The sequence below is a fragment of the Chiloscyllium punctatum genome, chromosome 1 (genome assembly GCF_047496795.1).
Source record: "Chiloscyllium punctatum isolate Juve2018m chromosome 1, sChiPun1.3, whole genome shotgun sequence".
Taxonomy (NCBI): domain Eukaryota; kingdom Metazoa; phylum Chordata; class Chondrichthyes; order Orectolobiformes; family Hemiscylliidae; genus Chiloscyllium; species Chiloscyllium punctatum.
The window spans coordinates 169,477,799-169,491,487 of NC_092739.1; the positions used below are offsets into that span (position 1 = coordinate 169,477,799).

The following is a 13,689-nucleotide window of genomic DNA, read 5'->3' on the forward strand; positions in this document are numbered from 1 at the left end:
CACACCCCCCCTCCCCCCCCACACACACACCCTCCCCCTCCCACACACACCCCCTCCCCTCCTACACACCCCCCTCCCCTCCCACACACACACCCTCCCCCCCCACACACCCCCCCTCCCCTCCCACACACACACCCCCTCCCCTCCCACACACACCCCCTCCCCTCCCACACACACCCCCTCCCCTCCCACACACCCCCCCTCCCCCCCCACACCCCCCCTCCCCTCCCACACACCCCCCCCTCCCCTCCCACACACCCCCCCTCCCCTCCCACACACACCCCCCCCCCCTCCCACACACCCCCCCTCCCCTCCCACACACCCCCCCTCCCCTCCCACACACACCCCCCCCCCCCCTACACACACACCCTCCCCTCCCACACACCCCCCTCCCCTCCCACACACACCCCCCCCCCTCCCACACACACACCCTCCCCTCCCACACACACACCCCCTCCCCTCCCACACACACACCCCCCTCCCCTCCTACACACACCCCCTCCCCTCCTACACACACACCCCCCTCCCCTCCCACACACACACCCCCTCCCCTCCCACACACACCCCCTCCCCTCCCACACACCCCCCCTCCCCCCCCACACACCCCCTCCCCTCCCACACACACCCCCCCCCCTCCCACACACACACCCTCCCCTCCCACACACACACCCCCCCTCCCCTCCCACACACACACCCCCTCCCCTCCCACACACACCCCCCCCCCTCCCACCCACCACACCCTCCCCTCCCACACACACACCCCCACCCCTCCCACACACACCCCCTCCCCTCCTACACACCCCCCCTCCCCTCCCACACACACCCCCTCCCCTCCCACACACCCCCCCTCCCCTCCCACACACCCCCCCCCTCCCCTCCCACACACACCCCCTCCCCCTCCTACACACACCCCCTCCCCTCCCACACACACCCCCTCCCCTCCTACACACCCCCTCCCCTCCCACACACACCCCCTCCCCTCCTACACACACCCCCTCCCCTCCCACACACACCCCCTCCCCTCCTACACACCCCCTCCCCTCCCACACACACCCCCTCCCCTCCTACACACCCCCTCCCCCCCCCACACACCACACCCTCCCCCCCCACACACACCCCCTCCCCTCCCACACACACCCCCTCCCCTCCTACACACCCCCTCCCCTCCCACACACACACCCTCCCCCCCCACACACACCCCCTCCCCTCCTACACACCCCCTCCCCCCCCACACACCCCCCCCTCCCCCCCCCACACACACCCCCTCCCCTCCCACACACACCCCCTCCCCTCCTACACACACACCCTCCCCCCCCACACACCCCCTCCCCCCCCACACACACCCCCTCCCCTCCTACACACCCCCTCCCCCCCCACACACCCCCCCCTCCCCCCCCACACACACCCCCTCCCCTCCCACACACACCCCCTCCCCTCCCACACACCCCCTCCCCTCCCACACACACCCCCTCCCCTCCCACACACACCCCCTCCCCTCCCACACACCCCCCCTCCCCCCCCACACACCCCCCCCTCCCCCCCCACACACCCCCCCTCCCCCCCCACACACCCCCCCTCCCCTCCCACACACACCCCCTCCCCTCCCACACACCCCCCCTCCCCCCCACACACACCCCCTCCCCTCCCACACACCCCCCCTCCCCTCCCACACACACCCCCTCCCCTCCCACACACACCCCCTCCCCTCCCACACACCCCCCCTCCCCCCCCACACCCCCCCTCCCCTCCCACACACCCCCTCCCCTCCCACACACCCCCTCCCCTCCTACACACACACACCCCCTCCCCTCCCACACACACCCCCCCTCCCCTCCCACACACCCCCCCTCCCCTCCCACACACCCCCCCTCCCCTCCTACACACACCCCCCTCCCCCCCCACACACCCCCCCTCCCCTCCTACACACACCCCCTCCCCTCCTACACACACCCCCCTCCCCCCCCACACCCCCCTCCCCTCCTACACACACCCCCTCCCCCCCCACACACACCCCCTCCCCCCCCACACACCCCCCCTCCCCTCCTACACACACCCCCCTCCCCTCCCACACACCCCCCCTCCCCTCCTACACACACCCCCTCCCCTCCTACACACACCCCCCTCCCCCCCCACACACCCCCCCTCCCCTCCTACACACACCCCCCCTCCCCTCCTACACACACCCCCTCCCCTCCCACACACCCCCCCTCCCCTCCTACACACACCCCCTCCCCTCCTACACACACACCCCCCTCCCCTCCCACACACCCCCCCTCCCCTCCTACACACACCCCCTCCCCTCCTACACACACCCCCTCCCCTCCTACACACACCCCCTCCCCTCCCACACACCCCCCCTCCCCTCCTACACACACCCCCTCCCCTCCTACACACACCCCCTCCCCCCCCACACACCCCCCCCTCCCCTCCCACACACCCCCCCTCCCCTCCTACACACACCCCCTCCCCTCCCACACACCCCCCCTCCCCCCCCACACCCCCCCTCCCCTCCCACACACCCCCTCCCCTCCTACACACACCCCCTCCCCTCCCACACACCCCCCCTCCCCCCCCACACCCCCCCTCCCCTCCCACACACACCCCCCCCCTCCCACACACCCCCCCCTCCCCTCCTACACACACACCCCCTCCCCTCCCACACACACCCCCTCCCCTCCTACACACCCCCTCCCCTCCCACACACACCCCCTCCCCCCCCACACACACCCCCTCCCCTCCCACACACCCCCTCCCCCCCCACACACACCCCCTCCCCCCCCACACACCCCCCCTCCCCTCCCACACACCCCCCCTCCCCTCCCACACACACCCCCCTCCCCTCCTACACACCCCCCCTCCCCTCCCACACACCCCCCCTCCCCTCCCACACACCCCCCCTCCCCTCCCACACACCCCCCCTCCCCTCCCACACACCCCCCCTCCCCTCCCACACACCCCCCCTCCCCTCCTACACACACCCCCTCCCCTCCCACACACACACCCCCTCCCCTCCCACACACACCCCCTCCCCTCCTACACACCCCTCCCCTCCCACACACACCCCCTCCCCCCCCACACACACCCCCTCCCCTCCCACACACCCCCTCCCCCCCCACACACACCCCCTCCCCCCCCACACACCCCCCCCTCCCCTCCCACACACCCCCCCTCCCCTCCCACACACACCCCCCTCCCCTCCTACACACCCCCCCTCCCCTCCCACACACCCCCCCTCCCCTCCCACACACCCCCCCCTCCCCTCCCACACACACACCCCCTCCCTCCCACCCACACACACCCCCTCCCCACCCACACACACCCCCTCCCCTCCCCTCCCACCCACATACACGGACACACTCGGAATCCCTGCTCCCTGCACCAATTCTATGGCCACACATTTATCTGCCATATCCTTCTGTCCCTACCCTCACTAACACGTGGCTCTGGGAGTAATCTGGAGATTATTACCGGCGAGGTCCTGTTTTTAAGATTTTTCTGAGCTCTCTATAATCACTCTGCAAGTCCTCACCCCTATTTCTACCGATGTCATTTGGGCGAATGTGCACATTGACCTCTGGCTGCTCCCCCTCCCCCTTGAGAGCGTTCTGCAGCTGCTCTGAGATATCCTGGACCCTGGGCAGTGGGAGACAACACCCAGATTCCTGTTTGCAGCCACAGAATCTCCGATCCTGTCTTTCCTCCTAATGACCGCGTCTCCTATCCCTGAGGTGCAGGTTACCTTTCCCCTTTCTCACTGTGCCCCACAGCCAGTCACAGTGCCACTGACCTGACTATTGCTGCTTTCCCCTGAATGGTCACCCCTACCCCACACTCCTCTCCCCCAATAGTATCCAAAACGGTATTCTGGGTTTCGAGGGGAATGGTCCCAGGAGATTCCTGCACTCTCAGCCGACTCCCTTTCCCATTCCTGGTGGTCACCCAGCTACTCTCTGCCTGTACCTTCGGTGTGACCACATCACTGAAACTCTTCCCTCTGAAGTACTCAGCCTCTCCCATGATCCTGAGTACATCCATCTCCAGCTCCCTAACACGGTCTCCCTGGAGCTGCAGCTGGGTGCACTTCCCACACGTGTAGTCATCAGGGATGATGGGAGTCTCCCTGAGCTCCCACATCCTGCAAGAGGAACATACAACTGCCCTAACTGCCATCTTAGCTGCTGCAAAACTAAAGAGGAAAGTTAAAAAGACTTTACCTGAGCTCACCTGGACCTTTTAACAGAGCTGCTGCTCTCCGAATCCTCTCAGACCAAAACCTCACTAATCCCCCTGCTACCAACAAATTTTCCAACAGCACGTCTCTCTACCCCTCCACTATTTGTTTTGGTGGAGGAGGCAGGAAGGAGGGGAACATGACAGTACTGCAGTGTTTGGGCCTTCAGTACTCTTTGGATACTAGGCCTACTCTCTAGGCCAGGGGACTGCTTCCAGGCCAGAATGTGTGGGCCAAAGTGATGCCTCTCCCTCTCAGCCACCCTCTGCTGGTCACATGACTTGTGAAAACTGCTCGTTTCCAGCACAGCCCCTGACTGAGTGTACCCCAGAGCATTATGGAGGCTAGATCAATGAAAGTATTTCAAGAGGAGGTGGATGGATGTTTGAAATATAAGGGAGGTTTGGATTTCCTTGGAGTCATTTTGGGGGTGGAAGGTCCAGCAGCAGTGACTGGGACAGGAGCTTTCTGTGGGTCCAGCTGTGGGCCACGGTAAGGGATAGATACCATGAAGCTCATCCAGGAAACGTTCTCAAACTCCGGGTCAATCATTACACATTTATACAGCAGCTTCTGCTTTGTTACTTTCCACAGCGACATCGCCTTGGACAACAGTAAAAAGTACCACAGGTAAGGAATCTCTTCAATAACAAGAGTGAATGATGTTTGTAATGTTCCACTAACACAGAATGTGGGAAAGGAATTCACAGAAACACAGAGACAACCCGGGACAACAGCCAGGCCCAGAGACCCATCAAGGTTCAGGCAGACAGGGGATCTGAAAGGACAGTATCCTGGGATCTGTTACTGATCCCTCCACACCCTCACCTGGATCACTGATCCCGGGATCTGTTACTGATCCCTCCACACCCTCACCTGGATCACTGATCCTGGGATCTGTTACTGATCCCTCCACACCCTCACCTGGATCACTGATCCTGGGATCTGTTACTGATCCCTCCACAGCCTCACCTGGATCACTGATCCTGGGATCTGTTACTGATCCCTCCACACCCTCACCTGGATCACTGATCCTGGGATCTGTTACTGATCCCTCCACAGCCTCACCTGGATCACTGATCCTGGGATCTGTTACTGATCCCTCCACACCCTCACCGGGATCACTGATCCTGGGATCTGTTACTAATCCATCCACACCCTCACCTGGATCACTGATCCCGGGATCTGGTACTGATCCCTCCACACCCAGCCTGGATCACTGATCCTGGGATCTGTTACTGATCCCTCCACACCCTCACCTGGATCACTGATCCTGGGATCTGTTACTGATCCCTCCACACCCTCACCTGGATCACTGATCCTGGGATCTGTTACTGATCCCTCCACACCCAGCCTGGATCACTGATCCTGGGATCTGTTACTGATCCCTCCACACCCTCACCTGGATCACTGATCCTGGGATCTGTTACTGATTCCTCCACACCCAGCCTGGATCACTGATCCTGGGATCTGTTACTGATCCCTCCACACCCAGCCTGGATCACTGATCCTGGGATCTGTTACTGATCCCTCCACACCCAGCCTGGATCACTGATCCTGGGATCTGTTACTGATCCCTCCACACCCTCACCTGGATCACTGATCCTGGGATCTGTTACTGATCCCTCCACACCCTCACCGGGATCACTGATCCTGGGTTCTGTTACTGATCCCTCCACACCCTCACCTGGATCACTGATCCTGGGATCTGTTACTGATCCATCCACACCCTCACCTGGATCACTGATCCTGGGATCTGTTACTGATCCCTCCACACCCTCACCGGGATCACTGATCCTGGGTTCTGTTACTGATCCCTCCACACCCTCACCTGGATCACTGATCCTGGGATCTGTTACTCATCCATCCACACCCTCACCTGGATCACTGATCCTGGGATCTGTTACTGATCCATCCACACCCAGCCTGGATCACTGATCCTGGGATCTGTTACTGATCTCTCCACACCCAGCCTGGATCACTGATCCTGGGATCTGTTACTGATCCCTCCACACCTTCACATGGATCACTGATCCTGGGATCTGTTACTGATCCCTCCACACCCTCACCTGGATCACTGATTCTGGGATCTGTTACTGATCCCTCCACACCCTCAACTGGATCACTGATCCAGGGATCTGTTACTGATCCCTCCACACCCTCATCTGGATCACTGATCCCGGGATCTGTTAATGATCGCTCCACACCCAGCCTGGATCACTGATCCTGGGATCTGTTACTGATCCCTCCACACCCAGCCTGGATAACTGATTCTGGGATCTGTTACTGATCCCTCCACACCCTCACCTGGATCACTGATCCTGGGATCTGTTACTGATCCCTCCACACCCAGCCTGGATCATTGATCCTGGGATCTGTTACTGATCCCTCCACACCCTCACCTGGATCACTGATCCTGGGATCTGTTACTGATCCCTCCACACCCTCACCTGGATCACTGATCCTGGGATCCGTTACTGATCCCTCCACACCCTCACCTGGATCACTGATCCTGGGATCTGTTACTGATCCCTCCACACCCTCACCTGGATCACTGATCCTGGGATCTGTTACTGATCCCTCCACGCCCTCACCTGGATCACTGATCCCGGGATCTGTCAATGATCCCTCCACACCCAGCCTGGATCACTGATCCTGGGATCTGTTACTGATCCCTCCACACCCAGCCTGAATCACTGATCCTGGGATCAGATACTGTTCCCTCCACACCCAGCCTGGATCACTGATCCTGGGATCTGTTACTGATCCCTCCACACCCTCACCTGGATCACTGATCCTGGGATCTGTTACTGTTCCCTCCACACCCAGCCTGGATCACTGATCCTGGGATCTGTTACTGATCCCTCCACACCCTCACCTGGATCACTGATCCTGGGATCTGTTACTGATCCCTCCACACCCTCACCTGGATCACTGATCCTGGGATCTGTTACTGATCCCTGCACACCCAGCCTGGATCATTGATCCTGGGATCTGTTACTGATCCCTCCACACCCAGCCTGGATCATTGATCCTGGGATCTGTTACTGATCCCTCCACACCCAGCCTGGATCATTGATCCTGGGATCTGTTACTGATCCCTCCACACCCTCACCTGGATCACTGATCCTGGGATCTGTTACTGATCCCTCCACACCCTCACCTGGATCACTGATCCTGGGATCTGTTACTGATTCCTCCACACCCAGCCTGGATCACTGATCCTGGGATCTGTTACTGATCCCTCCACACCCTCACCTGGATCACTGATCCTGGGATCTGTTACTGATCCCTCAACACCCAGCCTGGATCACTGATCCTGGGATCTGTTACTGATCCCTCCACACCCTCACCTGGATCACTGATCCTGGGATCTGTTACTGATCCCTCCATACCCTCACCTGGATCACTGATCCTGGGATCTGTTACTGATCCCTCCACACCCTCACCTGGATCACTGATCCTGGGATCTGTTACTGATCCCTCCACAACCTCACCTGGATCACTGATCCTGGGATCTGTTACTGATCCCTCCACACCCAGCCTGGATCATTGATCCTGGGATCTGTTACTGAGCCCTCCACACCCAGCCTGGATCATTGATCCTGGGATCTGTTACTGATCCCTCCACACCCAGCCTGGATCATTGATCCTGGGATCTGTTACTGATCCCTCCACACCCAGCCTGGATCACTGATCCTGGGATCTGTTACTGATCCCTCCACACCCTCACCTGGATCACTGATCCCGGGATCTGTTAATGATCGCTCCACACCCAGCCTGGATCACTGATCCTGGGATCTGTTACTGATCCCTCCACACCCAGCCTGGATAACTGATCCTGGGATCTGTTACTGATCCCTCCACACCCTCACCTGGATCACTGATCCTGGGATCTGTTACTGATCCATCCACACCCAGCCTGGATCACTGATCCTGGGATCTGTTACTGATCCCTCCACACCCTCACCTGGATCACTGATCCTGGGATCTGTTACTGATCCCTCCACGCCCTCACCTGGATCACTGATCCCGGGATCTGTCAATGATCCCTCCACACCCAGCCTGGATCACTGATCCTGGGATCTGTTACTGATCCCTCCACACCCTCACCTGGATCATTGATCCTGGGATCTGTTACTGATCCATCCACACCCAGCCTGGATCACTGATCCTGGGATCTGTTACTGATCCCTCCACGCCCTCACCTGGATCACTGATCCCGGGATCTGTCAATGATCCCTCCACACCCAGCCTGAATCACTGATCCTGGGATCAGATACTGTTCCCTCCACACCCAGCCTGGATCACTGATCCTGGGATCTGTTACTGATCCCTCCACACCCTCACCTGGATCACTGATCCTGGGATCTGTTCCTGTTCCCTCCACACCCAGCCTGGATCACTGATTCTGGGATCTGTTACTGATCCCTCCACACCCTCACCTGGATCACTGATCCTGGGATCTGTTACTGATCCCTCCACACCCTCACCTGGAGCACTGATCCTGGGATCTGTTACTGATCCCTCCACACCCAGCCTGGATCATTGATCCTGGGATCTGTTACTGATCCCTCCACACCCAGCCTGGATCATTGATCCTGGGATCTGTTACTGATCCCTCCACACCCAGCCTGGATCATTGATCCTGGGATCTGTTACTGATCCCTCCACACCCTCACCTGGATCACTGATCCTGGGATCTGTTACTGATCCCTCCACACCCTCACCTGGATCACTGATCCTGGGATCTGTTACTGATTCCTCCACACCCAGCCTGGATCACTGATCCTGGGATCTGTTACTGATCCCTCCACACCCTCACCTGGATCACTGATCCTGGGATCTGTTACTGATCCCTCCACACCCTCACCTGGATCACTGATCCTGGGATCTGTTACTGATCCCTCCACACCCTCACCTGGATCACTGATCCTGGGATCTGTTACTGATCCCTCCACACCCTCACCGGGATCACTGATCCTGGGTTCTGTTACTGATCCCTCCACACCCTCACCTGGATCACTGATCCTGGGATCTGTTACTGATCCCTGCACACCCAGCCTAGATCACTGATCCTGGGATCTGTTACTGATCCCTCCACACCCTCACCTGGATCACTGATCCTGGGATCTGTTACTGATCCCTCCACACCCTCACCTGGATCACTGATCCTGGGATCTGTTACTGATCCCTCCACACCCAGCCTAGATCACTGATCCTGGGATCTGTTACTGATCCCTCCTCACCCTCACCTGGATCACTGATCCTGGGATCTGTTACTGATCCCTCCACACCCAGCCTGGATCACTGATCCTGGGATCTGTTACTGATCCCTCCACACCCTCACCTGGATCACTGATCCTGGGATCTGTTACTGATTCCTCCACACCCAGCCTGGATCACTGATCCTGGGATCTGTTACTGATCCCTCCACACCAAGCCTGGATCACTGATCCTGGGATCTGTTACTGATCCCTCCACACCCTCACCTGGATCACTGATTCTGGGATCTGTTACTGATCCCTCCACACCCTCACCTGGATCACTGATCCTGGGATCTGTTACTGATCCCTCCACACCCTCACCTGGATCACTGATCCTGGGATCTTTTACTGATCCCTCCACACCCTCACCTGGATCACTGATCCTGGGTTCTGTTACTGATCCCTCCACACCCAGCCTGGATCATTGATCCTGGGATCTGTTACTGATCCCTCCACACCCAGCCTGGATCATTGATCCTGGGATCTGTTACTGATCCCTCCACACCCAGCCTGGATCATTGATCCTGGGATCTGTTACTGATCCCTCCACACCCTCACCTGGATCACTGATCCTGGGATCTGTTACTGATCCCTCCACACCCTCACCTGGATCACTGATCCTGGGATCTGTTACTGATCCCTCCACACCCAGCCTGGATCACTGATCCTGGGATCTGTTACTGATCCCTCCACACCCAGCCTGGATCACTGATCCTGGGATCTGTTACTGATCCCTCCACAACCTCACCTGGATCACTGATCCTGGGATCTGTGACTGATTCCTCCACACCCAGCCTGGATCACTGATCCTGGGATCTGTTACTGATCCCTCAACACCCAGCCTGGATCACTGATCCTGGGATCTGTTACTGATCCCTCCACACCCAGCCTGGATCACTGATCCTGGGATCTGTTACTGATCCCTCCACACCCTCACCTGGAGCACTGATCCTGGGATCTGTTACTGATCCCTCCACACCCTCACCTGGATCACTGATCCTGGGATCTGTTACTGATCCCATCACACCCTCACCTGGATCACTGATCCTGGGATCTGTTACTGATCCCTCCACACCCAGCCTGGATCATTGATCCTGGGATCTGTTACTGATCCCTCCACACCCAGCCTGGATCATTGATCCTGGGATCTGTTACTGATCCCTCCACACCCAGCCTGGATCACTGATCCTGGGATCTGTTACTGATCCCTCCACACCCTCACCTGGATCACTGATCCTGGGATCTGTTACTGATCCCTCCACACCCTCACCTGGATCACTGATCCTGGGATCTGTTACTGATCCCTCCACACCCTCACCTGGATCACTGATCCTGGGATCTGTTACTGATCCCTCCACACCCAGCCTGGATCATTGATCCTGGGATCTGTTACTGATCCCTCCACACCCAGCCTGGATCATTGATCCTGGGATCTGTTACTGATCCCTCCACACCCAGCCTGGATCACTGATCCTGGGATCTGTTACTGATCCCTCCACACCCTCACCTGGATCACTGATCCTGGGATCTGTTACTGATCCCTCCACACCCTCACCTGGATCACTGATCCTGGGATCTGTTACTGATCCCTCCACACCCTCACCTGGATCACTGATCCTGGGATCTGTTACTGATTCCTCCACGCCCTCACCTGGATCACTGATCCTGGGATCTGTTACTGATCCCTCCACACCCTCACCTGGATCACTGATCCTGGGATCTGTTACTGATCCCTCCACACCCTCACCTGGATCACTGATCCTGGGATCTGTTACTGATCCCTCCACACCCAGCCTGGATCATTGATCCTGGGATCTGTTACTGATCCCTCCACACCCAGCCTGGATCATTGATCCTGGGATCTGTTACTGATCCCTCCACACCCAGCCTGGATCACTGATCCTGGGATCTGTTACTGATCCCTCCACACCCTCACCTGGATCACTGATCCTGGGATCTGTTACTGATCCCTCCACGCCCTCACCTGGATCACTGATCCTGGGATCTGTTTCTGATTCCTCCACGCCCTCACCTGGATCACTGATCCTGGGATCTGTTACTGATCCCTCCACACCCTCACCTGGATCACTGATCCTGGGATCTGTTACTGATCCCTCCACACCCTCACCTGGATCACTGATCCTGGGATCTGTTACTGATCCCTCCACGCCCTCACCTGGATCACTGATCCTGGGATCTGTTACTGATTCCTCCACGCCCTCACCTGGATCACTGATCCTGGGATCTGTTACTGATCCCTCCACACCCAGCCTGGATATCTCTCGCATATCTCTGGCACCTCACATTTATCTGAATTAAACTCCATCTGCCACTTCTCAGCCCATTGGCCCATCTGGTCCTGATCCTGTTGTAATGTGAGGTAACCCTCTTTGCTGTCCACTACACCTCCAATTTTGGTGTCATCTTCAAACTTACTAACTGTACCTCTTATGTTCGCATCCAAATCATTTGTGTAAATGACAAAAAGTAAAGGGCCCAGCACTGATCCTTGTGGCAATCCACTGGTCACAGGCCTCCAGTCTGAAAAACAACCCTCCACCACCACCCTCTGTCTTCTACCTTTGAGCCAGTTCTGTATCCAAATGGCTAGTTCTTCCTGTATTCCATGAGATCTAACCTTGCGAACCAGTCTCCCATGGGGAACCTTATCGAACTCCTTACTGAAGTCCATATAGATCACAACTACTGCTCTGCCCTCATCAATCCTCTTTGTTACTTCTTCAAAAAACTCGATCAAGTTTGTGAGACATGATTTCCCACACACAAAGCCATGTTGACTATCCCGAATCAGTCCTTGCCTTTCCAAATACATGTACATCGTGTCCCTCAGGATTCCCTCCAACAACTTGCCCACCACCAAGGTCAGGCTCACCAGTCTATAGTTCCCTGGCTTGTAGACATTGGGCCACTTCAAACTGATGCAGGGAGCCTAGTGATGGGAGATAAGGAAATAGCAGGAGAACTTAACAAGTACTTTGCGTCAGTTTTCACAGTGGAAGACAGGAGTAATATCCCAAAAATTAAAGGGTGTCACCGGGCTGAGTTGAGTATGGTTGCCATTACGAAAGAGATAGTGCTAGAAAAGTTAAAAAGTCTTAAAATTGATAAATCTCCTGGCCCCGATGGGATACACCCTAGAGTTCTGAGAGAGGTTGCTGAGGAAATAGCAGAGGCATTGGTTGAGATCTTTCAAGAGTCACTGGAGTCAGGAAAGGTCCCGGACGATTGGAAGATGGCTGTAGTAACCCCCTTGTTCAAGAAAGGATCAAGGCAAAAGATGGAAAATTATAGGCCAATCAGCTTAACCTCGGTTGTTGGTAAAATTCTAGAATCCATCATTAAGGATGAGGTTTCTAAATTCTTGGAAGAGCAGAGTCTGATTAGAACAAGTCAACATGGAGTTACTAAGGGGAGGTCATGCCTGACAAACCTGTTGGAATTTTTTGAAGAGGTAACAAGTAGGCTAGACCAGGGAAACCCAGTGGATGTGGCCTATCTGGACTTTCAAAAGGCCTTTGATAAGGTGCCACACGGGAGACTGCTGAGCAAGGTGAGGGCCCATGGTGTTCGAGGTGAGCTGCTGGGATGGATTGAGGATTGGCTATCTAACAGAAGGCAGAGAGTTGGGATAAAAGGTTCTTTTTCAGAATGGCAGCCGGTGACGAGCGGTGTCCCGCAGGGTTCGGTGCTGGGGCCACAGCTGTTCGCATTATATATTAAAGATTTGGATGAGGGAACCGGGGGCATTCTAGCGAAGTTTGCCGATGATACAAAGTTAGGTAGACAGGCAGGTAGTACTGAGGAAGTGGGGAGGCTACAGAAGGATCTAGACAGGTTGGGAGAGTGGTCCAGGAAATGGCTGATGGAATTTAACGTGAGCAAGTGCGAGGTCTTGCACTTTGGCAAAAAGAATATAGGAATGGACTACTTTCTAAATGGTGAGAAACTTAATAAAGCCAAAGCACAAAGGGATCTGGGAGTGCTAGTCGAGGATTCTCTAAAGGTAAACATGCAGGTTGAGTCTGTGATTAAGAAAGCGAATGCAATGTTGTCTCTTATCTCAAGAGGGTTGGAATATAAAAGCAGAGATGTACTACTAAGACTTTATAAAGCTCTGGTTAGGCCCCATTTGGAGTACTGTGTCCAGTTTTGGTCCCCACACCTCAGGAA

The 13,689-nt window shown here is 57.2% G+C and overlaps 1 long non-coding RNA gene across 2 annotated transcripts in view; it reads left to right on the forward strand.

Annotated features, from left to right (window-relative positions):
• The first annotated feature begins 4,822 nt into the window (after positions 1–4,822).
• Positions 4,823–13,689, forward strand: part of LOC140481850 (uncharacterized) — a 30,673-nt gene continuing 21,806 nt past the window's right edge. For both annotated transcript variants that reach the window (XR_011961623.1, XR_011961622.1), the window contains exon 1: positions 4,823–4,861. This is a non-coding gene — a long non-coding RNA (uncharacterized lncRNA). The remainder of the gene's footprint in view (positions 4,862–13,689) is intronic.